This window comes from Pongo pygmaeus, chromosome Y (assembly GCF_028885625.2).
Source record: "Pongo pygmaeus isolate AG05252 chromosome Y, NHGRI_mPonPyg2-v2.0_pri, whole genome shotgun sequence".
NCBI classification, from domain to species: Eukaryota; Metazoa; Chordata; class Mammalia; order Primates; family Hominidae; genus Pongo; species Pongo pygmaeus.
In genome coordinates, this window is record NC_072397.2 from 2,149,456 (window position 1) to 2,173,758 (window position 24,303).

The 24,303-nt window shown below is 44.4% G+C and overlaps 2 long non-coding RNA genes across 6 annotated transcripts in view; one reads left to right on the forward strand and one right to left on the reverse strand.

Moving 5' to 3' along the window:
* Positions 1-12,791: 12,791 nt before the first annotated feature.
* The window catches only part of LOC129025679 (uncharacterized), a 56,337-nt gene continuing 44,825 nt past the window's right edge, over positions 12,792-24,303 (forward strand). For 4 of the 5 annotated variants that reach the window (XR_010125560.1, XR_008497354.2, XR_010125561.1 and 1 more), the window contains exons 1-6: positions 12,808-13,037; positions 14,567-14,609; positions 15,718-15,786; positions 18,644-18,688; positions 19,402-19,555; positions 22,445-22,513. This is a non-coding gene — a long non-coding RNA (uncharacterized LOC129025679). Of the gene's footprint in view, positions 13,038-14,566; positions 14,610-15,717; positions 15,787-18,643; positions 18,689-19,401; positions 19,556-22,444; positions 22,514-24,303 lie in introns of all 5 variants that reach the window. The other variant, XR_008497352.2, reaches the window with a different exon arrangement.
* On the reverse strand, positions 16,559-18,896 carry LOC129025680 (uncharacterized). The gene is made up of 2 exons (XR_008497355.1): positions 18,278-18,896; positions 16,559-17,262 (listed from the first exon to the last, which is right to left on the reverse strand). It is a non-coding gene; the product is annotated as an uncharacterized LOC129025680 (long non-coding RNA).

Below are 24,303 nucleotides of genomic sequence, written 5' to 3' on the forward strand. Positions count from 1 at the left end.
CGCTATATCTCCAAAATAATGATATGCATGCATATTTGTTTCTTGATAGGAGAGATGTAAATATTTATGTGTGCTAAGATGTGGGGGACATTGAAAGGCCGCTGGGGTTTTTGCAGGTCCATTAGAAGTGTTGCATGTGTTAAGAAGATGGGAAATACCCTCTTCCATAATTTATGGATGCTAACTACATTCTCTGGCTCCCTTTCAGAGCCCGTCAGATACAAATGTAAAATTGTGCTTTCCTCTCTCCCCATTATTTTTCCATGGATGTCATTTAGGAAATGAAAATGAACTCATGAGGACATGAGGATTGGATTGGATTCAACCAGGAGGGTGATGGAGGGGTTTCAACAAAGTTCACCAAACTCCAGGCTCTTCCTGGTGTCTGTCCGTATGATTCAAAGTATGATACACCCAGGCTTCCTGGAATTTAATTGACAGGTAACGTTTCAACATGTTTTCTGGAAGCACAGAAAGTCTAGATTTCAAGGAGGTGACTCTTTTCTCCCCAAAGCAGACCTTGAGACCGTGATTTTACCGCAAAGCCTTTGTGTTTGGGGAGGGTGGGCGGGGGTGGGTCCCAGGGAGCAGTGGGAGGAGAGAGGGAGTGAAGACAGAGTGGAAGGTATTATCAGGCCAGTGACTGCAATGAGAGCTTGGAGAGACAGGGTCATCCCACCGGAAGAGTGAGGAAGGCCGGGGTCTTTTTCTGTCATTTCCCAACATGTGTTGGCTGAGGTTGCTTCCAGGATTGGGGGCATGTGCTAGTTTTCTTGCACTTCCAATCTGCTCAATGGGTGATGTATTCGGCCCTTCTTGCACTGCTATAAAGAAATACCTGAGAATGGGTAATTGATAAAGAAGAGAGGTTTAATCGGCTCACAGTTCTGCAGGCTGGACAGGAAGCCTGACTGGGGAAGCCTTAGGAAACTTACAATTATGGTGGAAGGCAAAGGGCAAGCAGGTGCATCTTACATGGTTAGAACAGGAGCAAGAGAGAGAGTGAGAAGGGAGGTGCCACACACCATTAAACAACTTGATCTTGTGAGAACTCACTCACTAGCATGAGAATAGCACCAAGAAGAGGATGCTAGACCATTCATGAAAAAGCACCCCCATGACCCAACCATCTCCCAACGGGCCCCAGCTCCAACACTGGGGATTACAATTTGACATAAGATTTGTGTGGGAACAGAGATCCAAACCATAGCAGGTGGGAAAGCAGGCTCAAGGGATAAGAGAATGGCATTGGGAAAATGAGTGCGTGTCTTGGCACCCAGAGGTTGGACCATCTTGCACTGACTGATACTGTTGAGGAGATAAAGTCCACGCCATATTGGTGAACTCCAGGAACATGCTTCATTTTTTTTGCAAGCAAGCAACAGCATCTTTTATATCTAAGCAGCAAGACAAGCTGCCATCTTGTTTATCAATAGATCTAACATCTGAGTTGAATGTCTGCCTATGAATTCCTACATCTCCTATCTGTGTGTCTATGAGAATAGCCAAGTTGCCTCTTTGCCTTGAGAGGAAAGGATGGATGGAAAAGAGTTTGAACACTCCAGGTTTGCTGGAGGAAGTGATGACATGTGAACAGAGGAGTCAAAGTGTTACTAGAAAGGGGTCCCAATTCAAACCCCAAGAGAGTTCTTGGATCTCGTGCAAGAAAAAATTCAGGATGAGTCCACAGAGTGAAAGCAAGTTTATTAAGAAAGTAAAAGGGCTGGGCAGGGTGGCTTATGCCTGTAATGCCAATACTTTGGGAGGCTGAGACGGGCGGAATGCTTGAGCCCAAGAGTTTGAAACCAGCTAGCCAACATGACAAAACTCTGTCTCTACCAAAAATAAAAAAATTAGCTGGGTGTGGTGGCATGCACCTATGGTCCCAGCTACTTGGGAGACTGAGGTGGGAGGACTGCTTAAGCCCAACAGGTTGAGGCTACAGTGAACTCTGATTGTGCCAATGGAATCCACCCTGGGTAACAGAGCGAGACCTTGTCTTGTGGGGGGGGAAAAAAAAGAAAGTAAAGGAATAAAACAATGGCTGCTCCATAGACAGAACAGAAGCGTGGGCTGCTTGACTGAGTATACTTATGGTTATTTCTTGATTAAATGCTAAACAAAGGGCATTTAGCATATAATCTGAATGCTATATTATATGCTAAATTCAAGAGTTTTCTGGGAAACGGGAGTTTCTATAACTGAGGGTTCCTCCCCTTTTAGACAATATAGGGTAACTTCTGGATGTTGCCATGGCATTTGTAAACTGTCATGACACTGGTGGGAACATCTTTGAGAAGCGAATGTATTAGAATTAGGGTATAATGAGCAGCGAGGACAACCAGAGGTCACTCTCGTCGCCATCTTAGTTTTGGTGGGTTCTGGCCGGCTTCTGTACTGCAACCTGTTTTATCAGCAAGGTCTTTATGACCTGTATCTTGTGCTGACCTCCTATCTCATTCTGTGTCTTAGAATGCCGAACCTCCTGGGAATGCAGCCCAGCGGGTCTCAGCCTCATTTTACCCAGCTACTATTCAAGATTGAGTTGCTCTGGTTCAAATGCCTCTAACAAGAGAACGTGTTGGGCCGGGCGTGGTGGCTCATATCTGTAATCCCAGCACTTTGGGAGGCCGAGGTGGTGGATCATTTGAGGTCAGGAGTTCGAGACCAGCCTGGCCAACACAGTGAAACCCTGTCTCTACTAAAAATATAAAAAAATTAGCTAGGCGTGGTGGCGGGCGCCTGTAATCCCAGATACTCAGGAGGCTGAGGCAGGAGAATCACTTGAACCCGGGAGGCGGAGGTTGCAGTGACCCAAGATCGCACCATTGCACTCCAGCCTGGGGGACAAGAGCAAAGCTCTGTCTCAAAAAAAAAAAAAAAAAGAGAGAATGTGTTGGTCATGTGCTTCTTTGGCCAAGAACCTATGTGTGAATGTAACAGTGAGAGAATTCTAACATAGTTCACTCCATCTTGCTTCTCACCTCACAAGCTGACTGCATTTGCTCATTCCTACAAATAGGTCAAGCTAATCATGAATTCAGTTTACAGTTTAACTTTAAAGCAAGAATGATCATAGTCCCTTCCCAAAAATAACCCCCGAGGGGATCAGGAGGATGTGCACAGAAGGAACAATGTTATGTCAAAGATTTATAAGAGCATTGTGACCTGACCAAGGATGAGGAAGTTCCACAAGGCCCCTTGGCCCATAATAGCCGCCCAGATGTCTGTGGTCATTGCTCACCTCTTGCCTTCTATCACCCTCCCTCTCCCCCTAGTATAAAAGCAGCCTAAAATTGTATTAAGATGGTTCTTTCAACCCAAATGCCCATCAGTGATAGACCGGATAAAGAATATGTAGTACATATACACCATGGAATACTATGCAGCCATAAAAAAGAATGAGTTCATGTCCTTTGCAGGGACATGGATGAAGCTGGAAACCATCATTCTCAGCAAACTAACCCAGGAACAGAAAACCAACCACCACATGTTCTGACTTGTAAGTGGGAGCTGAACAATGAGAACACATAGACACAGGGAGGGGAACATCACACACCGGGGCCTGTTGCGGGGTGGGGTGCAAGGGGAGGGAGAGCATTAGGACAAATACCTAATGCCTGCGGGGCTTAAAACCTAGATGATGGGTTGATGCGTGCAGCAAACCACCATGGCACATGTTTAACTATGTAACAAACCTGCATATTCTGCACATGTATCCCAGAACTTAAAGTATAATAATAAATTTTTTTAAAAAAAGATGGCTTTTTAGGACAGCAGTCTTCTGTCTTCTTGACTTGCTGGTTCTTAAAAATAAAGTTGCTGTCCTTAGCTTCACACCTTGTGTCTAGACTTACTGGCTATCATGTGATGTGTGGAGGGAACTTTAGACGTGACGACAGGATGGTGAAGGGGTGGTCACACGTGGAAGGAGACAAAAGGAAAGGTGCAGAGAACTGGGCAAGGCACTTGGCACAGCTGACCATTTTGTGTGATTCTGGGACAGAGAGAAGTGATGGTAGGTAATCTCCCAAAACTGTTCAGCAGCTGAGAGACCTGCTCCTTCCCCCAGCCGGCTCCGAGGAGCTGCATTTCTGCACAATGTACAGTAGCCCCCCCTTATCTGTGGTTTTGCTTTCCATGGTGAAAGAGTTTGGATATTTGTCCCTGTCAAATCTCATGTCAAATTGTCATGCCCAATGCTGGAGGTGGGCCTGGTGGCAGGTGTTTGGGTCATGGGGGCAGATTCCTCATGGCTTACTTCTGTCCTCGAAATAGTGACTTAGTTCTTGCCAGATCTGGCTGTTTTAGTGCTGTGGCACCTCTCACCACCCCCGTGTTGCTCCTGTTTTTCCCATGTGATATGCCCACCCCCACTTCATCTTCCACCATAACTGGAAGCTTCCTGAGGCCCCCCTAGAAGCTGAGCAGATGCCGGTGCTGTGCTTTCTCCATAGCCTGCAGAACCATGAGCCAATTACACCTCGTGTGTGTGTGTGTGTGTGTGTGTGTGTGTGTGTGTGTGTGACAGGAGTCTTGCTGTTGCCCAGGCTGGAGTGCAGTGGTATGATCTCAGCTCACTGCAACCTCCACCTCCCAGGTTCAAGCGATTCTCCTGCCTCAGCCTCCCAAGTAGCTGGGATTACAAGTGCCCATCATGACCGCTGGCTAATTTTTTTGTATTTTTGGTAGAGACAGGGTTTCACCATGTTGGCCAGGCTGGTCTCAAACTCCTGATATCAAGTGATCCTCCCGCCTCAGCCTCCCAAAGTGCTGGGATTACAGGCGTGAGCCACCATGCCCAGCCCACCTCTTTTTTTTTTTCATATAAATTACCCAGTCTCTAGTATTTCTTTGCAGCAATGCAAAAACAGCCTACAACATGTGGTTTCCGTTACCACTGGTCAACTATGGCTGAAAATACTAAGATATTTCAAGAGAGAGAGTGAGACACACACATGAAAGAGAGAGAGCACACTACATTCACATAACTTTTACTACAGTATATTGTTGTAATTGTTCTATTTTATTATTAGTCTGTTGTTGTTAATCTTTCACTGTGCCTAATTCATAAATTAAACTTTACCATTATAGGTTTGTTTGTATAAGAAAAGAAACAGGCTGGCCACAGTGGCTCATACCTGTAAACCCAGCACTTTGGGAGGTGGGTTGATCACCTGAGGTCAGGAGTTTGAGACCAGCCTGACCAACATGGCAAAATCCCATCTCTATTAAAAATACAAAAAAAATGAGCCAGCTGTGGTGGCAGGCACCTGTAATCCCAGCTACTTGGGAGGCTGAGACAGGAGAATTGCTTGAACCCGGGAGGTGGAGGTTGCAGAGAGCCGAGATCACACCACTGCATTCCAGCCTGGGTGACAGAGCAAGACCCTGTCTCAAAGAAAAATAAATAAATAAATAAAATATACTAAAGGAAATACAAATATTTTATCTCAAAATATATTTCTTTAATATATTGGGGAATACTCCTGAAATGCTATCTTTCCACTTCTCAAAAGAAGACATTCATATGGCCAAAAAAAAAATATGGAAAAACCTCAACACCGCTGATTCTTAGAGAAATGCAAATCAAAGCCACAATGAGACACCATCTCACACCAGTCAGGACGGTGATTATTAAAAAAGTCAAAACACAACAGGTGCTGGCGAGGTTGTGGAGAAATAGGAACACTGTTACACTGTTGGTGGGAGTGTAAATGAGTTCAACCATTGTGGAAGGCAGTGTGGCGATTCCTCAGACACCTCAAGGCAGAATTACCATTTGACCCAGCAATCCCATTACTGGGTATGTACCCAAAGGAAAAATCATTCTATTATAAAGATACATGCATGCGTATGTTCATTGCAGCACTGTTCACAATAGCAAAGACATGGAATCAACCTAAATGCCTAAATAATAGGCTGGATAAAGAAAATGTGGTGGCCAGGCACAGTGGCTCATGCCTGTAATCCCAGCACTTTGGGAAGCTGAGGCGGGCAGATCACTTGAGGTCAGGAGTTCAAGACCAGCCTGGCCAACATGGTGAAACCCTGTCTCTACTAAAAATACAAAAATTTGCTGGGTGTGATGGCGGGTGCCTGTAATCCCAGCTACTTGGGAGGCTGAGGCAGGAGAATCACTTAAACCCGGGAAGCAGAGGTTGCAGTGAGCTGAGATTGCACCACAGCACTCCAGCCTGGGTGACAGAGCAAGACTCCATTTCAAAAAGAAAGAAAAAAAGAAAAGAAAAAAGAAAACGTGGTACATATACACCATGGAATACTATGCAGCCATACAAAAGAATGAGTTCACGTCCTTTGCAGGAACACGGAAGGAGTTGGAAGCCGTTATCCTCAGCAAACTAATGCAGGAACAGAAAATAAAATACTGCATGTTCTCACTTGTAAGTGGGAGCTGAAGAATGAGAGCACATGGACACAGGGAGAACACACACTGGGGTCTGTGAAAAGATTGGGGGTAGGGGGAGGGAGAGCCTCAGGAAGAATAGCTAATGGATGCTGGCTTCATACCTGAGTGATGGGTTGAGCTGTGCAGCAAAACACCATGGCACATGTTTACTTAGATAACAAACCTGCACATCCTGCACGTGCACCCTTGAATTTAAAATAAAAGTTGAAGAAAAAAAAGAAGAAGAAACACTGTCTTTTGTGGGGGAACTTGCGTCTGTCGATCTGCAGAGGGTCTGCTGTAAGGCAGCCAACTCTTCTCTTGTCCAGATCTAGGAGAGATTAACTGAGAGTATGGTGCCTTTAAAGACCTGAAAAGAAATATTCACCATCTCTTCTCTCTGGGGGCTGCTACCTGTGAAGCTGCATCTACATAACAAGCCCACTTTTGCTAGGAAAGCCTTTTCCTTTCTCCCTCCCATAACCTGTCTTGCAGCTAAAACCTGGTTTTGGCTGTACTCTGAGTCTGCATTCTTGTTTTTTGTTTTATTTTGTTGTATTTTGAGATAGGGTCTCAGTCGCCCAGGCTGGAGTGCAGTGGTGCAATTACATCTCTGCAGTCTTCACCTCCCAGGCTCAAGCAATCAGCATGCCTGGCTAATTAAAAAAAAAACAATTGGGCAGGTGGGGGAGGTGAGCATGGTGGCTCATGGCTGTAATCCCAGCACTTTGGGAGGCCGAGGCAGAGGCATCACCTGAGGTTAGGAGTTTGAGACCAGCCTGGCCAACATGGTGAAACCCCATCTCTACTAAAAATATAAAAATTGGCTGGGCGTGGTGGTGCATGCCTGTACTCCCAGCTACTCAGGAGGTTGAGGCGGGAGAATCGCTTGAAGCCGACAGGTGGAGGTTGGAGTGAGTCGAGATTGCGCCACTGCACTCCAGCCTGGACGACAGAGGGAGACCCAGTGTCAAAAAAAAAAAAAAAAAAAATATGGTTGTGGTCAGAAACAAGGAAATGTAGGGAAGCCATAAACTCAGTAATGAACTGGACTCCTTTTAGGGAGTAGATTAGGCTGTTCCTGGTGTGTGTTACCAGATACTCTGAAATATTCCTCGGTCGAATGCCTCTAAGAATGATGTAGTCGACCACAAACCTCCCCCATCTGTTATATCTCCTTGTCTTGTCCCCCCAAATTGTTTTCTCCTTGCTTTGCTTTTCCTGATGGGGCTCAGGAAACATTCCAGCAAAATATGGAACTGTGGCATTTGAGAAAACAATTTAAGTACGAAGGTCACTTTCACCTTTACCCTCATGGTTCTTCCTTAACATCGGTCATCAAACCTCGGAAGGACTCTCTGACCTTACCCGGAAGGACTCTCTGACCTTACCCGGAAGCAGGTCAGGGGACCCTCATTCCAGAGGTGCCCTCCCTATACCAGGAGGAAGAGAATATCCTTAACTCTGAACATGCAGGGACGCAGAAGAATCTAAACAAACAGGCCCTGCTAAGTTCCCGCAGTTTATTCTCATTAGATCAGATCCTTTTGCTACAGGTGTGTAAAACAGAGCCACTCCATCTTGAATAGGGGCTGGGTAAAATGAGGCTAAAACCTACTTGGCTGCATTCCCAGATGGTTAAGGCATTCTAAGTCACAGGATGAGATAGGAGGCTGGTACAAGATACAGGCGATAAAGACCTTCCTGATGAAACAGGTTGCAGTAAAGCAGCCAGCCAAAACCCACCAAAACCAAGATGGCCACAAGAGTGACCTCTGGTTGTCCTCACTGCTACACTCCCACCAGCACCATGACAGTTTACAGATGCCATGGCAACATCAGGAAGTTACCCTACATGGTCTAAAAAGGGGAGGCATGAATAATCCACCCCTCATTTAGCATATCTTCAAGAAATAACCATAAAAATGGGCAACCAGGAGCCCTCCGGGCTGCTCTATGGAGTAGCCATTCTTTATTCCTTCTGTTTCCTAATAAACTTGCTTTCACTTTACTCTATGGAATCACCCCGAATTCTTTCTTGCTCGAGATTCAAGAATGCTCTCTTGCGGTCTGGATTGGGACCCCTTTCCTGTGGCGCTTTTCTTCAATAATCATACTTCTCCATCACTGTCCACTCTTCATTAAAACTAAACATATCACATCTGTAATCCCGGCACTTTGGGAGGCCAAGGTGGGTGGATCAACTGAGGTCAGGAGTTCGAAACCAGCCTGGCCAACATGGTGAAACTCTGTCTCTACTAAAAATACAAAAATTAGCCAGATGTGGTGGTGCTTGCCTATAGTCCTGGCTACTCGGGAGGCTGAGGCAGGAGAGTCGCTTGAACTCAGGAGGTGGAGGTTGCAATGAGCCGAGATCCCATCACTGCACTCCAGCCTGGGTGACAGACTGAGACTCCATCTCAAAAACAAACAGAAAAACCAAAAAACCTAAGCATAAAAATACTCAGATTTTCCTGTTTCTTTCTTTATGATGGCTTCTGTGTCACATAAAACCTAAATACATGGGCCTGCTTTTCTCTTGCTATTCTGTCTTTTGTTCTAGGGGCCTTAGTCGTAAACCCGATGATAGGTGAGGAAACATGTTTCTCTCTCCCTGCTACCCTGCCATTACGACAGGCCACAGGCAGCACTTCCAGCTGCTCCGTGGATGTGCTGCAACTTGAATTTGAACTTATTTCAAGTTCTTTGCCTTCAGAATGGTCAGGAATAGAGCCCATATTCCAGGTGAACCACAGCCCCATCATGTCAACAGGTTTAGACGCAATGACATTGGGGAGGCTCGACTGCTGAAAGTGAAGAAGGAAAGCGCTTCCTAGGATAGGGTTTGTAAAGAAGCTTAAATCAGTGATGTCTCCTTGCGTCCGGTCCATGCCAATGCGCAATTCCATTTTCTTTCCCTCTTTACAGAAAAGGCTGGTCCCTGACTCTGGAACTGTATGCATGAGATGTTTCTCCTGAATCTACAGAGAAGCAAATCCCCATGACTCAAAGACAGAATCTGTGAAATTTTACTGTCTGATCTGGGAACAGTTTTTAGGATGTCATTGTCATCTGTTGATTGGATTTTGAGTTGACCCCCAAAAGTTCAGATTAAAAAACATGTGTCTGAGCAGATCTGGTAGGCGGTACCCCTCTTCTTTTTTTTGAGATGTAATCTTGCTCTATTGCCCAGGCTGGAGTGCAGTAGTGTGATCTGAGCTCACCACAACATACGCCTCTCAGGTTCAAGTAATTCTCCTGCCTCAGTCTCCAGAGTAGCTGGGATTACAGGCACTCACCGCCATGCCCAGCTAATTTTTGTATTTTTAGTAGAGATGGGGTTTCACCATGTTGGCCAGGCTGGTCTCGAACTCCTGACCTCAGGTGATCCACCCACCACAGCCTCCCAAAGTACCGGGATTACAGGCATGAGCCACTGTGCCCAGCCTGCCTTTCTTTTCTTGCATGTCTCTGGCTGGTATTTAGTGTGCGAACATGGCATCACTGGTACTCTACTAGCCAGCTGAAAAGACGCATACACAGGCTCGCACATCAAGTTACTGCCAAATTAATTATTGCTGTAAAAATGCTTTGCACCACTGAGGGGGCACAGACCACGAAATTTCCAATGTATGAACTCTAGGCTACCAAATACTGTTTACCTTTGGGCACCGTGAACCCCGAGGAAAATTCCAGTGATTTGGGGGCAGTCACAAGGCAAAGTGGTCCAAATGGCCTGAACTCAGAATCAAAGAGCCCTTCGTCTTGATCCCAGCCCACTGCTAATGAACTCTACGGCCCTGTGTTGTTTTCTTATCAGCAGACGTGAGCTAGTAAGTCCAATATCCATGTATCACAATTGTTTCCCAATGAATGAACACACAGAAAGTTATATGACCATACAAAAATGTCAGGTAAAAATTTAATTGTTTGTCCATCAATCCATCTATTCACTCATCTATCCACTCATCCATCTATTCTTTTACCCACCCATCTATCCAGCTATCTATCCGTCTGTCCATCTATCTATCCATCTATCCATTTGTCCATCCATCCATCTATCCATCCATCCACCCACTCATCTATCTCTCTACCCATTCATCCATCCAGCCAGTAATCTGTCCATCCATCTATCCATCCATTCGTTCATCCATCTATCCATCCATCCACCCACCCACCCACTCATCTCTCTACCTCTCCAGCCACCCAGTAATCTGTCCACCCATCTATCCTTCCAACCATCCATCCACGCACCTATCCACCCACCTATCTATCTGTCCATCTATCCATAGATCAATCCATCTATCCCCCCTTTCATCCATCCATTTAATCATCTGTCCATTTATCCATTCCTGCACCCACTCATCCATTCAACCATTTATTCATCTATGTATCCATCCATTCATCCATCCACCCAACTATCTATCCATCCAATCATCCACTCATCTTTCCATCCATCTATCCACTCATCCCCTCATCCATCCACCCATTTGTCCACTCATTTATTCATTCATCTAGCCATCTATCTCTTTATCCATCCTTCCAGCAAGTGATCCATCCATTCATGCATCCGGATGGCTGTCTGTCCATTCATTCATCCATCCACCACTTCCTACCCCCAGACCCATCTATCCACCCATCATCCACTGACTTCAAAAGCTTCATTTGATCGTCTGTGCAGCAGACATGGTGTGTGATGCTCTGACACCTCTTAAGTGCTATGGTTGCCCACAAGAACCTCATGGGAGGTCTCTAAGTTGGGCTCAGACCTTGGTAATGAAAACCAGAAATAAAAGTGATTTAAAGAAAGCTGACAGAAACCTAACTTTAGCAAATGGTAAGATAAAAATGTACTCCTTTGTCCTGTAAAAGAAGTTGGGAGAGTGAGTCGGGCTGGCACAGCCGTCCTGCTGTATCACCAGCCACCCTGATACCTTTGCTTAACGTGTTCTGCCATGCTTAGAATACAACTTCTGGCTGGGCGCGGTGGCTCATGCCTGTAATCCCAGCATTTTGGGAGGCCGAGGTGGGCGGATCATGAGGTCAGGAGTTCGAGACCAACCTGGCCAACAAGGTGAAACCCTGTCTTTACTAAAAATACAAAAAGTAGCCAGGCATGGTGGTGCATGCCTGTAATCCCAGGTACTGGGGAGGCTGAGGCAGAAGAATCGCTTGAACCCGGGAGGCGGAGGTTGCGGTGAGCCAAGATTGTGCCACTGCACTCCAGCCTGGGCCACAGAGCAAGACTCCATCTCAAAACAAACAAACAAACAAACAAACAACACACACACAACTTCTATCCTGTAGGAGAGTTCCTGCTCCAAACTGGCTGCTGGGACTCCAGCCATCACGTCGTTATTCTAGGCAGGTTCAGGATGAAGCAAAGACAAAAAAAAAAAAAAAAAGAAAGAAAGAAAAAAGAAAAATTATTCTGCCTCCAGGAGTGGAGTGCATAGTTAGACTGCTGCATTCCTCAAACCCCTGAGGTGGGCCCCGGGGTGCGGGGCCAGCCCCTCTGGCCTTGCCTGTGTCTGATCCAGGGGCACAGGTGGCCTGGGGAGAGACGGAGTTGCCGCAGGCCTGAAACAGCACAAGACCAATGTTACCGAAGAGCCCCTGACGCAGCCTGCTGGAGCGGGTCGCCAAGGACCAGGACTTAGCCAGGCGACCCAGATAGGGGTCTTATCCCCAACCCCAAACCACGACCACAAGTCCTCACTCCCAACCCTGTCTCTGAGCTTGCGGCGGAACGTCCTTGGTCCCGCGCAGAGGGGGTATCCGCAGTGTGTCTCAAAGCCCCCCACCCCCGCCATCCTTCTCCACTGAGCGCCCCCAGTTCGGACGCTCCAGAAAGGACCAGGGGCCATGGCTGCCTGTCGAGGCCTACGCCTTCCTGAGCAGGGAAGGGATTGCACTTTGCACCCCTTGGGGATCGCCCTGAGCGCCCCGTGAGCAGCGGGAAGGGGGCCCCATACTTTTCTGAGCAAAGGAGCAGGAAGAGTTTCATTTCCTCCCCGTTGGGGCTGCCTGTTAGGAACAGAGAGGGGACAGCAAGGGCGAGCGCGGAGAGGCCCACAGCTCTCCAAGAAGGGCGGCGGTTTCTCTTGGCTCCAGGTAGGGGCCGCCCTGGGGCGTGCATTTAAGGGGCTGTAGAGAGGGAGGGACCCGCACTTTCCCGAGAATGTTGGGGGTTGCACTTTGCTCTAGTTGGCGGCGTCCTGGCGACGGGCTTGTGGGCGGGGGGCACTCACAGTTTCCTGAGAAGGGAAGGGGGGCGTCCCGTGGTCCCCTCGGCGCCGCCCGAGCCACCTCCGCCCGCCCCTTCTTCTGTCCCCTCCCCGGGCCCGGCGTTCCCTCCCCTTCCGTGCGCAAGTGGAGGCCGGGGCGGGGTGGGGCGGGGCAGGCGCAGCCTGGGCTGAGTTTGCAGGGCTGCTCCCCTCACCCAACCCCTTGGAGTCCTCTGCGCGCTACGCCCCACCCGACCCGTGGGGGAGGTTCCGTCCCGCCGCCTTCGCCCGCGCGCTGCACTCGCGGACGGTCTCTGCTCGCCTTGGGCGCGCCCTGGGGCGCCGGGCTGCGCTGGCGCTGCTGCTCCTCGGCCTGCTCCGTCCTCTGGTGGCCGCCCCGGGTGAGCGAGCGGCGGGATCCGGGTGGGGGACGGGGGGGACGGGGGGGAGGTGGCGCGGGCTGGGCCTGGGGATCCGCTTGGGGATGTGGGGTGCGGGGGCGGGGCGCCCCGCGGGGACACCCGGCCCCTCTTCAGTGCCCGGCGGGACGCGCTGTGCCCACGGGGGCCCAGGTCCGGAGGAGGCGCCCACTTTCTTCCCAACGCTCTTTCTGGGGCCAGGTGGGAGCCGTTTCAGAGGAAAAAGTCAGCGTTTCTTTTGTAAACCAAAAAGTATCTGGGACAAGTCTCAATGTGTTTGAGTTGATTTGGCGAAGGTCAGGAAGGAGCCCAGGAGACGAGTCTATGCCTTTCTCAAAGACGATATTGAGAGCTTCGGTATTTAAAGAGGGGAAAGTACACTGGACGGGAAAGAAGGAGGAAGGCTCATTTTACCGAATTCACCTGTTGCAAAAGAAAAGGAGCAGGTAGAATAGTCAATTATGTATTTGTCTTGCGCTCACTCAGTTGGCACTTTACTAAGATAAGGTCAACAGAGAGTTGTTGCACTCTTTCTCTGCATCTGTCTGCTTGGGAACAGAAGGAAAGACAGCTTCTTGCCTGACTCAGCTTCCAGCTTTATTATTATTATTATTATTAATTATTTTGGCAGTGTGAACTGGGATTCCAAGTTTTACTTTTCCTTCTACAGTTTTCAGAATCGCAAACTCTTAAATTTAGGGGAACCTGGGGAAGAGGTGGCATCCGATTCCCCCCAACCCTGGTGACGTTCTTATGGATCTTATGGATACTGCATTCTCTCTTCTCTTTCTCTCTTCGCTCTTCTCTTTCCTTTCTCTCTCTCCTGTCTCTTCTCTCTCTCCTCCTCTTCTCTCCCTCTTCCTCTCTGTGTCCTCTCCTCTCTCCCCCCACGTCTTCTCTCTCCCCTCTCCTCTCTCTCCTTTCTCGTCTCTCTCCTCTCTCTCCTCTTTCCTCTCTCTCTCGCCTCTCTCTCACCTCTCTCCCCTCTCTCTCTCCTCTCTCTCCCCCCTCTTCTCTCTCTCCTTTTCTCTCTCTCCTTTTCTCTCTCGTCTCTCTCTCCTCTCCTCTCTCTCCTCTTTCCCATCTCTCTCTCCTCTCTCTCCTCTTTCCCATCTCTCTCTCCTCTCTTCTTCTCTCTCATCTCTCTCGCCTATCTCTCTCTGTCTCCTCACTCTCTCCTCTCTCTTGTCTCTCTGTCGCCTATCTCTCCTCTGTCTCCTCTCTCTCTCCCCTCTCTCTCCTCCGTCTCCTCTATCTCCTCTCTCCCCCTCTTCTCTCTCTCTCCTCTCTCTCTCCTCTCTCTGTCTCTCTCTCTCTCTTACTCCCTCTTTTTCTCTCATGCTCGTCTTTTACTGTTTTCACCTGAGGGAAGAGTGATGCGAAGATAGGAATTCACGTTTTCTGAAGTATTTGGAAACGTGGGGCCATGGTGTTTTCTCCACCTGTTTTTGGGTCATTCCTTCCTCATTTCTCAGAACATTGGTATTAACAGCTCATTTCCCTCTTTTAAGGGCTGACTTTGACTTAGCGATGCCTTTCGTGATGGAGGAAACAGTGAGTAACTTTTTAAAGTCTCCTCTGTTGCTGACTTTGTTGATTGTCATTGAATTATCATTTTCGAGACATCTCTTTTGCATGATAAATGGATTGAGTTTGGACAGTGGGAACATAGGAAGTATATGTGTTGTTTATTTTTGTTGTTGGATTTTTGATTTTTTTTTTTTTTTTTTTTTTACCAGCATGGTGGCTTTTGTTTTTGTTTTTTTTTTTTTTGAAGTGTAGGTTCAGAGTCTCACTCTGTGGCCCAGGCTGGAGTGCGGTGGCGCGATCTCGGCTCTCTGCAACCTCCGCCTCCTGGGCTTAAGCGATTCTCGTGCCTCAGCCTCCTGAGCATCTGGGATTACAGGCACCCACTACCACGCCCGGCTAATTTTTGTCTTTTTAGTAGGGGCTGGGTTTTGCCATGTGGAGCAGGCTGATCTCAAACTCCTAAACTCAAGCTATGCACTCACCTTGGCCTCCCAAAGTGCTGGGATTATAGGTGCAAGCCGTCACGCCCAGCCAGTATGCTGGCTTTTATTTTAAAATGGCTAGTCTTTGGAACAACGTAAGTCAAATGTGACTCCCTTGGCCAGGTCAGGCCTCATGGGCATAGATCTGTGCAGTCACACAGGGACCTGTGCTTACAAGGGTGCCGTGTTGCTTTATTGCTGTGTTGCTGCCATCTTCAAATTCTTCATACAGTTGGAACAATGGGTCGCGCATTTTCATTTTGCGCAGGGCCTCCCAAGTTCTGGAGGTGGTTTGGACATCTGGTTTAGCTTTCTTTGAAAATACCTGAAGTTAAATCCTGTACCTGGAAGACGACAGAAGGGAATTGGCAGGAGGCTACGTGTGTGGGTATCCCCACCGTGACAAAAACAAGGGCCAGTTTTTACCTGTTTAGTGAACAGTCTCTGTGCAAATTGATATTTCATTTTCTTTTCTCATCGCTATGGAAATTGATTTTTCATTTTCTGGTCGCTGTGGAAATTGATTTTTCATTTTCTTTTCTGGTCGCTATCGAAATTGATTTTTCATTTTCTGGTCGCTATGGAAATTGATTTTTCATTTTCTTGACTACTAGGTACTGATGACTGCAACTCTCATGTTTTACAAACAGGTGACCCAGCACCACCTAATCCTCCCAAACCAAAGCCAGATCCAAACCCCAACCGACCTGGTTTCACTGGTAAGAGCCTCTAACCCTACGGGTGGTCTCTATATTGTTTATTGTAACTTTATTTTATACTTATTAATAAGAATATTAATTCACATTTTCTCATGTTTTCTCATTTCTATCATATGACATTTACTGACAATTAAATACTATTCTATCTAAATATATAATAAAATACATTAATTTCTTTAATCCCTAATGTTGAAAACATTGTGTCTTCTGACATTTTAGAATTATGAATTACAAAGCCAATTTGAGTCAACTTTGTCTACTCTTTTTCATTCCTTTGAAGAGATTTCTGGCATTCAAATTGTCTAGATCAATGCTCGTGAGTACTTTTATAGCTTTTAACCTGGTTGTTTGCCCCAGAATTGTACCAATTTGATTTGATACCAGGGTATCTGCAAATGTCCCTGTCTTCGAACCTTTTCCAGTAGCAATTATCACCAACAAAACCTTTGTCAAATAGTGTAATTATTATATCAAACCGGTCTTAGTTTTACATCTCTCGTTCTGAAATGTAAAAAGCATAATGCATCCCAATGGGCCAAGGAGACTTCTTCTTTTGTGTATTGGATGCTTTGACCTTGATCCTTCAATTCATGGTGCCCGCCACCAGGCCCAGCTCATTTTTGTATTGTTAGTAGAGATGGGGTTTCACCATGTTGGCCAGGCTGGTCTGGAACTCCTGACCTCAGATGTTCTGCCTGCCTCAGCCTCCCTACCTACTGATGTATGAGCCTTCTTCAGTGATTTATCGATATTAAAGATTACCAGCCACTTATTATGAAAATGGTTTTGCACTTTATTTTTGCCTTTGAGTATTTTTAACAGGAATGTTTTACAAGTGGTATGTTTATTTTTTTATGGCGTCTTATGTTTGTGTGGATATCCTGCTTTTTGTAACTTTTTTTCCTTTTAAATTGAGAATCATTTTGCTATTGTCCCTTCTCTTCGGAGAAGTAAAACCTTCTTTTTAGTTTCATTTGAATTGTTTATCACCGTAGGTCGATTCAAGGAATGGTAACGCGTTTTCAATGTTGAGTTTTTTCTTTTCTTTTTTTTTTTTTTTTGAGACAGAGTCTCCCTCTGTCGCCCAAGCTGGAGTGCAGTGGCATGATCTTGGCTCACTGCAACCTCCACTTCCTGGGTTCAAGTGATTCTTGTGCCTCAGCCTCCCAATTAGCCAGGATTACAAACACGCACCACCATGCCCAGCAAATTCTTGTATTTTCAGTAGAGATGGGGTTTCACCATGTTAGCCAGGCTGGTCTTGAACCCCTGACCTCAGGTTATCTATCTGCCCACCTCAGCCTCTCAAAGTGCTGGGATTACAGGTGTGAGCCACCATGCCGGCCTGAGCTTTTTCTTTGAGATTCGATTTGTCTCTTTCTCTTGTTCATTCTGTCAATGGGTTTCTAAAGTGTTTTTTTCCTTGTTTTTGTTACTCTGAATCCATTTTCATGTCCACTATTTTTCTGTTTATTTCTGTCATGTAGAAGATATTGTGTGTATATTTTTTTACTATCCATGAAATGATGACCCTTTGTTAAATTCCAATTTTTTTCTTTTCATTTCTGACCTTTTCTAAGAAGTCGGTATGTTATTTGGTAATGGGTTTTTAAAATTTTCCCTGTTCCTAGATTTATACGTTCTCTTTACAGTTTATTTGTAATTTAGTTCTATGGCCTTTGCTAGAAAACTCAGGACAACTTTTAATATGTAGAGCTGTAAATACGGTAGACAGCTTTTTTTCCAGACATTAGGACAAAAACCCAAAGAGATTCACCTTTAAATAAACTAAATCATTTCAATAAGTGTCTTTCTCTTCTAGTATACTTTTTTTTCTGAACACATAGGTTCTCATACCATGAGATTTCTTCTTTCTATACAATATACGTGAAAAATCATGTGCTTTTTATTCATTACTTGTGTATTTTAATGTGGTTTTGAAAAAAAGATTCATTTTGATGTAGCCCCTCATGTTTCTTTCATTTGAGCCTCCTTGATCACTCCCAATATAAAATGTGCCTCGACCTTAATTGGGACTTGAAAAGCTTGGAACTAGAAGGCTGGGCCAGGTAAGGTGGCTCACATCTGTAATCCCAGCACCTTAGGAGGCCGAGATGGCTGGATCACTTGAGGTCAGGAGTTCAAGACCAGCCTGACCAACATGGAGAAACCCTGCCTCTGCTAAAAATACAAAAATTAGCCGGGCATGGTGGCGCATGCCTGTAATCCCAGCTACTCGGGAGGCTGAGGCAGGAGAATGGCTTGAACCTGGGAGGCGGAGGTTGCAGTGAGCTGAGATCACACCACTGCACTCCAGCCAGGCAGAAGGACAAAACTCCATATGAGAAAAAAAAAAGAACTAGAAAGCTGGCTTTGAAACTAGCATGAATGTCACATTAGTTTGTGGAGCCCAGCTGGGTGGTTAGAGCTACTTTTCAGACACAGATCAGAATCTGTCAGTCACAGATCAGATCACAGTCACCTGCCCTACCTCTTATGGTCTGCCTTGCTGAAGGTGTTGGGGACCTGGGAGGAGATAATGGGGAATCAACAGGACAGAGTTGTGTGCAGGCAGATTCGGAGTCCCAACTGGGTCCAGGCAGCACAGTTGATTTACAAATGACATTACTTCTCTCTCCCTCCCTCTCTCGCTGTCATCTCTTACTCTTTTCATCTGGGGGAAGAATGATGTGAAAATGGTCAGGAATTTACTTTTTCAAATGAGATCCTGGTCAGTGTGATATTCAGAAAAGTCTTTAGTCATGTGGGTCTCTGGTGATTTCTCCATCTGTTTCCAGGGTCATTCCTTCCTCATTTCTCAGAGCTTTACTATTAACAGACCGTTTCCTTCCTTTAGGGGCTGACTTTGACTTAGCAGATGCCTTTGGTGATGGAGGAAACAGTGAGTAACTCGTTAAAGTCTCCTCTGTTGCTGATTGGTTATTGTCACCAAATTACTGTCATTTCCAAGAGACTTATCTCTTTTGCATAATCCATGGATTGGGTTTATACAGTGGAAATATTGGAAGTATATGCCTTGTTGTGCTTTTTGTTGTTGGATTTTTGTTTGTTTTCCCACCAATATGGCTTTTATTTTAAAATTGTTACAGTCTTTGGAATGATATAAGGCAAATGTCACTTCCCTGGCCAGGTCAGACTTCATGGGCATGTGACCTGTGACGTCACACAGGGACCTGTGCATACAAGGGCACCATATTGGTATATTACTCTGTAGCTGCCATCTTGAAATTCTTCATAAAATTGGAACAGAATCTTGCATTTTCATTTTGTGCAGGACCTCTCAAATTCTGGAGGTGGTCTGGACACCTGGCTTAGTTTTCTTTGAAAATACTTGAAGTTAAATCCTGTAGCTGGAAGATGATGGAAGGGAATTGGCAGGAGACTATGTGTATGGGCATCCCCACCATGACAAAAACAAGGGTCATTTTTTACCTTTTTAGTGAACGGTCTCCATGCAAATTGATTTTTCATTTGCTTTTCTGGTCGCCATGGAAATTGATTTTTCATTTGCTTTTCTGGTCGCCATGGAACTTGATTTTTCATTTGTTGACTGCAAGGCACTGATGATCGCCAACTCTCATGTTTTACAAACAGGTGACCCAGCACCACCTAATCCCCCCAAACCAAAGCCAGATCCAAATCCCAACTGACCTGGTTTCACTGATAAGAGCCTCTAACCCTACGGAGTGGTCTCTGTGTTGTTTACCTGGCAGTGATGTCCGTGTCATCTGAGAAGAGGAGATTTCAGGTGAGCCTGTTCCTACTGTTGAATTACAAGGTAATTCCAGTGTTCAAGTAGTGGAAAACCTAGATTACGAAAATATGTTTTTGGTTTGGATTTTATTTTCCTTTTCTTGATTTTACTTCAAAGATAAATGGAACTTCCAAATAATTGAATAAGAGCTTTTAGATGTAGACTTGATATGAGGAAAAGAATCTGTGTTTCCCATGGAGAAACCAACTTGTTTTAAATAATTAGATTTTTACTGAGTGTTTTTCTTTATATGTTTGTTTAATTTTTAACACAGAAAACTATCAAGATGCTCTAAATCCTGTTGACATTTTTATGGTTTTTTGCTGGTAATGTTATTATTGGCATAAGAATATTCCTTGACCATTTTGTCATGTCATTTAATCATTTGTATCATACGACTTTACATTATTATACTACATACTTAATTACATACTTTGGTTTCTTTAACTAATCCCTAATTCTGAAGTTATGTTTCTTCTGATGTTTTGGAATTATAAATTACAAAGCAAATTTGACTGCCCTTCATGCACTTTCCTTTATGTTTGAAGATATATTTCTAGAGTGCAAGTTGTTTAGATCGATGTGTGTGAGTACTTTTGTAGCTTCTGACATGGTTTTGAAATTGACCCAGAATTGCACCAATTTATTTTGATGGCGGCGGGGTGCGCAGATGACCCTTTCCTCACCCTGTCTCCGATATTGGTGTTCACCAAAACATCTTTGTCCAGTAGTACAAAATGTCATGCTAACCTTGTCTTAGTTTCACGTCTTTAATTCTGAAACTTGAAGCAAAAACAATGCATCAGTGGGCCGTGGAGACTTCTTCTTCTGTGTATGGGATACTGTGTCTTTTATTCTTCTATTCTGGTGTGTTCTCCCTGATTTGTAGTCATATTTGAATTATTTATAGACAATAAACATTGCCCAATATATTATGAAAATGTGTTTCCACTTTATTGTTGCCTCTGAAAACATTTTGAACAGAACCATTTACAAGCAAGGCTTGAATTTTTCTTTTTTATGTTGTCTTAGGTTTGTGTGAGTTTCCACTTTTGTGTAACACGTTTTTCCTTTAACTTCAGAACCATTTGATCACTGTCTCTCTTCCCTCTTGGGAAAAAGAAAACCATCTTTTTCTTTTCATTTGAATTACTTACAACTGTGAATTGATCTATAGAGTGCTAAAGTATTTGTAAAATCGAGCATTTTCATTGGGACTCAAATTCTTCTGTGTGCCTTTTTCTCCTGGTGATTTATTTAAATGGATTTCTAAGATGTTTTCCCACCAGTATTGATTTGTTTTGGTGAGTACATTTTTATGTGTGCTATTTGTCTCTCTATTTCTGAACTATAGCAACATTTTTGTGCATTCTCTCTTACTCTCCATTGAATGATGAACCCTTAGGAACTTCCAATTGTTTTCATTTCTTAATGTTTCTAAGACCGACATATTATTTGTAAGTGATTTTAAAATTTGTCTCCTTTTCAATGTTTTCTCGTTGTCTTCAGAGTGCATTCGTATTTTTGTTGAATTGGCTTTGCTAGAGAACACATGATGGCTTTAAGTATGAGTGAAGAGAGTAGACATTTTTTATTCCTGATTTCAAGGTAAAAACCTAAAGAGGTTCACCTGTAAATAAAATAGATTGTCTTTACAAAACCAGATATTCATTCCAAGAAGATCTCTCTATTCTAGTATACTTTTTTTTCCTAAACATACAATAGTATAGGTTCTCATATTGTGAGACTTCTTATTTCTTTATACACAATATATTTGAAAAATCATTGGATTTTTAGTGATTACTAATGTACTGTTACATGGTTTTGAAAAGTGTTGGATTCAAAGTTTCCTTCATTTAAGCCTCTTTTTCTCCCTTCCCCATATAAAAATTTCATGATGGCCGGGAATAGAGGTTCACACATATAATCCCAGCACTTTGGGAGGCTGACATGGGAGCATCTTTTGAGCCCAGGAGTTCAAGACCAGCCTGGGCAACATAGCAAAACCCCCTCTCTACAATGAAATGAAAAATTAGCCAGGCATGGTGGCACATACCTGCTGTCCCACCTGCTTGGGAGGCTGAGGCAGGAAGATTGCTTGAGGCCAGGAGGCGGAGCCTGCAGTGAGCTGTGGTCACACCACTGCACTCCAGCCTGGGTGACAGAGGAAGACCCTGTCTCAAAACAAAACAAAAATGGTTCCTCGACTTTAGTTAGGATTTGAAAACCTTAGAACTGGAAGGCAGCCTCTGAAATGATCAAGAATGTCACAGCAGTTTGTGGAATACACCTGGGCGGGTAGACCCACTTTTTAGACACTCTCTAGCCCAAATCTGATCACAGTCATTCTTCCTCACCTCTTAGGGTCTCCCTCACAGAAGGTGTTGGGGGACTCGAACGAGATGTTGATGGGATGGAAATAACCAGTCCACTTGCTTCTGTTTAGAAACTCCTACAGTCTTTGGAATGATGTAAGGCAAATGTGACTCCCCTGGCCAGGTCAGGCTTCATGGGCATGCAGCTTGTGAAGTCACCCAGGGACCTGTGCTTACAAAGGCGCCATATTGGTTTACTGGTCTGTAGTTACCGTGTTGCTCTTCTTCATACAGTTGAGATGAGGGATCCCACATATTTGTTTTGCACGGGACCTTGCCAACTCTGTCACTGGTCTAGACACCTGCTTTAGTTTAATTTGATATTAAGCAATGTAGCCGGAAGATGATGGAAGAAAGTTGGCAGGAGGCTGTGTGTACGGTTATCCCTGCCATGACAAGCAACAAGCTCCAACTTTTACCTGATCCATCAGCCATCTCTATGCAAATTGATGTTTCATTTTCTTTACTCCAAGACACTCACGATTGCAACTCTCATTGTCACAAACAGGTGACCCAGCACCTCCTAATTCACCCAAGCCGAAGCCAAATGCGAACCCTGAGCAGCCTGGATTCATTGGTAAGTGCTTCTCACTCTATAGGTTGTCTGTATATTGTCCACAGTAGAGTGGTATCCACATCAGCTGGACGAGAGGCTTTCCGATGAGCACGTGCTTGCTGTTGACTTTCTGTACTGTTACTCCAGTGGGCAGGGGGTGAAATACACAGTTTTCTGCAATAGATATTTGACTTGCATTTTATTTTTAGTTTGCTGATTTTACTTCCAAGATTGTATGGAACTTCTAAAACACCAAGCACAAGATTTTCATATGAACTTGGTATAGAGAAAGTGGCCTGTGCATTCCCTGTAGAGAAGCTTGGGTGTTTTCAATGTTTTTGCCCTTGAATATTTGTATCAGCTATTTTGACACGTGACAGCATTCTCGGGTAATCTGACTAGCAACTGTTTTTTGAACTGAATTGTTGTGAAACATTCAGGTTTTTAGTTCTTTTTTATTTTTGTTTTTAATTTTTAACACAGAAACATAAATAATGTTCATATCCTCTTGGCATTTTGATGGTTATTTGCGCTTACATTTTATATATCAGTTTAAATGAAGCAAACATTAAGTAGTAAAGCCAGTCTTCATACTGCATTGTAACATTATTTTTATTATTTTATTATTATTATTATTTGAGATGGAGTCTTGCTGTGTTGCCCAGGCTGGAGTGCAGTAGCGTGATCTCTGCTCACGGCAACCTCTGCCTCCTGGGTTCAAGCAGTTCTCCTGTCTCAGCTCCTGAGTAGTTGGGATTACAGGCATGCACCACCATGCCCGGCTAATTTTTTTGTGTGTATTTTTAGTAGAGACAGGGTTTCACCATGCTGGCCAAACTGGTCTCGAGCTCCCGACCTCAGGTGATCTGCCCACCTCGGCCTCCCAAAGTGCTGGGATTACAGGCATGAGCCACTGTGCCTGGCCTATTTTATATTTATTAATAGTCACTGAACATTTGCTCATGTCATTTTATCATTTATATCATATGACATTTACTGTCAATTATATACTATTCTATATAAATATATAATACATTAATTTATTGAATCCCTAATGTCTAAAATATTGTGTCTTCTGACTTTTTAGAATTATGAATTACAAAGCAAATTTGAGTCAACTTCATCTACTTTTTTTTTTATTATTCCTTTGAAGAGATTTCTGCATTCAAATTGTCTAGATGAACGTATATGAGTCCTTTTATAGTTTTTGACCTGGTTCATCATTTGCCCCGGAACTGTCCCAGTTTATTTTGATGATGGTGTGTGCAGATGTCTCTGTCTTCACACCATCTCTATACTGGTTATCACCTGCAAAACCTTTGTCAGATAGTATAAGGATTATATCAAACTTGTCTTAGTTTCGCATCTCTAATTCTGAAATTTAAAAAAAAATAGTGCATTCCAGTTGGCCATGGATACTTCTTTTTGTGTATTGGATGTTATGCCCTTTATTCTTAAATTCTTATATGTACCTACTGATTTATAAGTCGTCTTCAGTTATTTATGGATATTAAAGATTATCAGCTACTTACTATGAAAATGTTTTTGCCATTTATTTTTGCCTTTTAATATTTTTAACAGGAATGTTTCACAAGCAAGACCTATTTTTTTATGGTGTCTTATGTTTGTGTTGGTTTTCTGGTTTTGTGACTTTTTTTTTTAACGGAGAATAATTTTGCCATTGTGTCTCCCGCTTGGGAAAAGTAAAACCGTCTTTTTAATTTCATTTGAATTGTCTTCAAACATAAGTTGATCAAAGAAGTTGTGAAACATTTTCAAAGTTGAGCTTTTTCCTTGAGATTTGATGCATC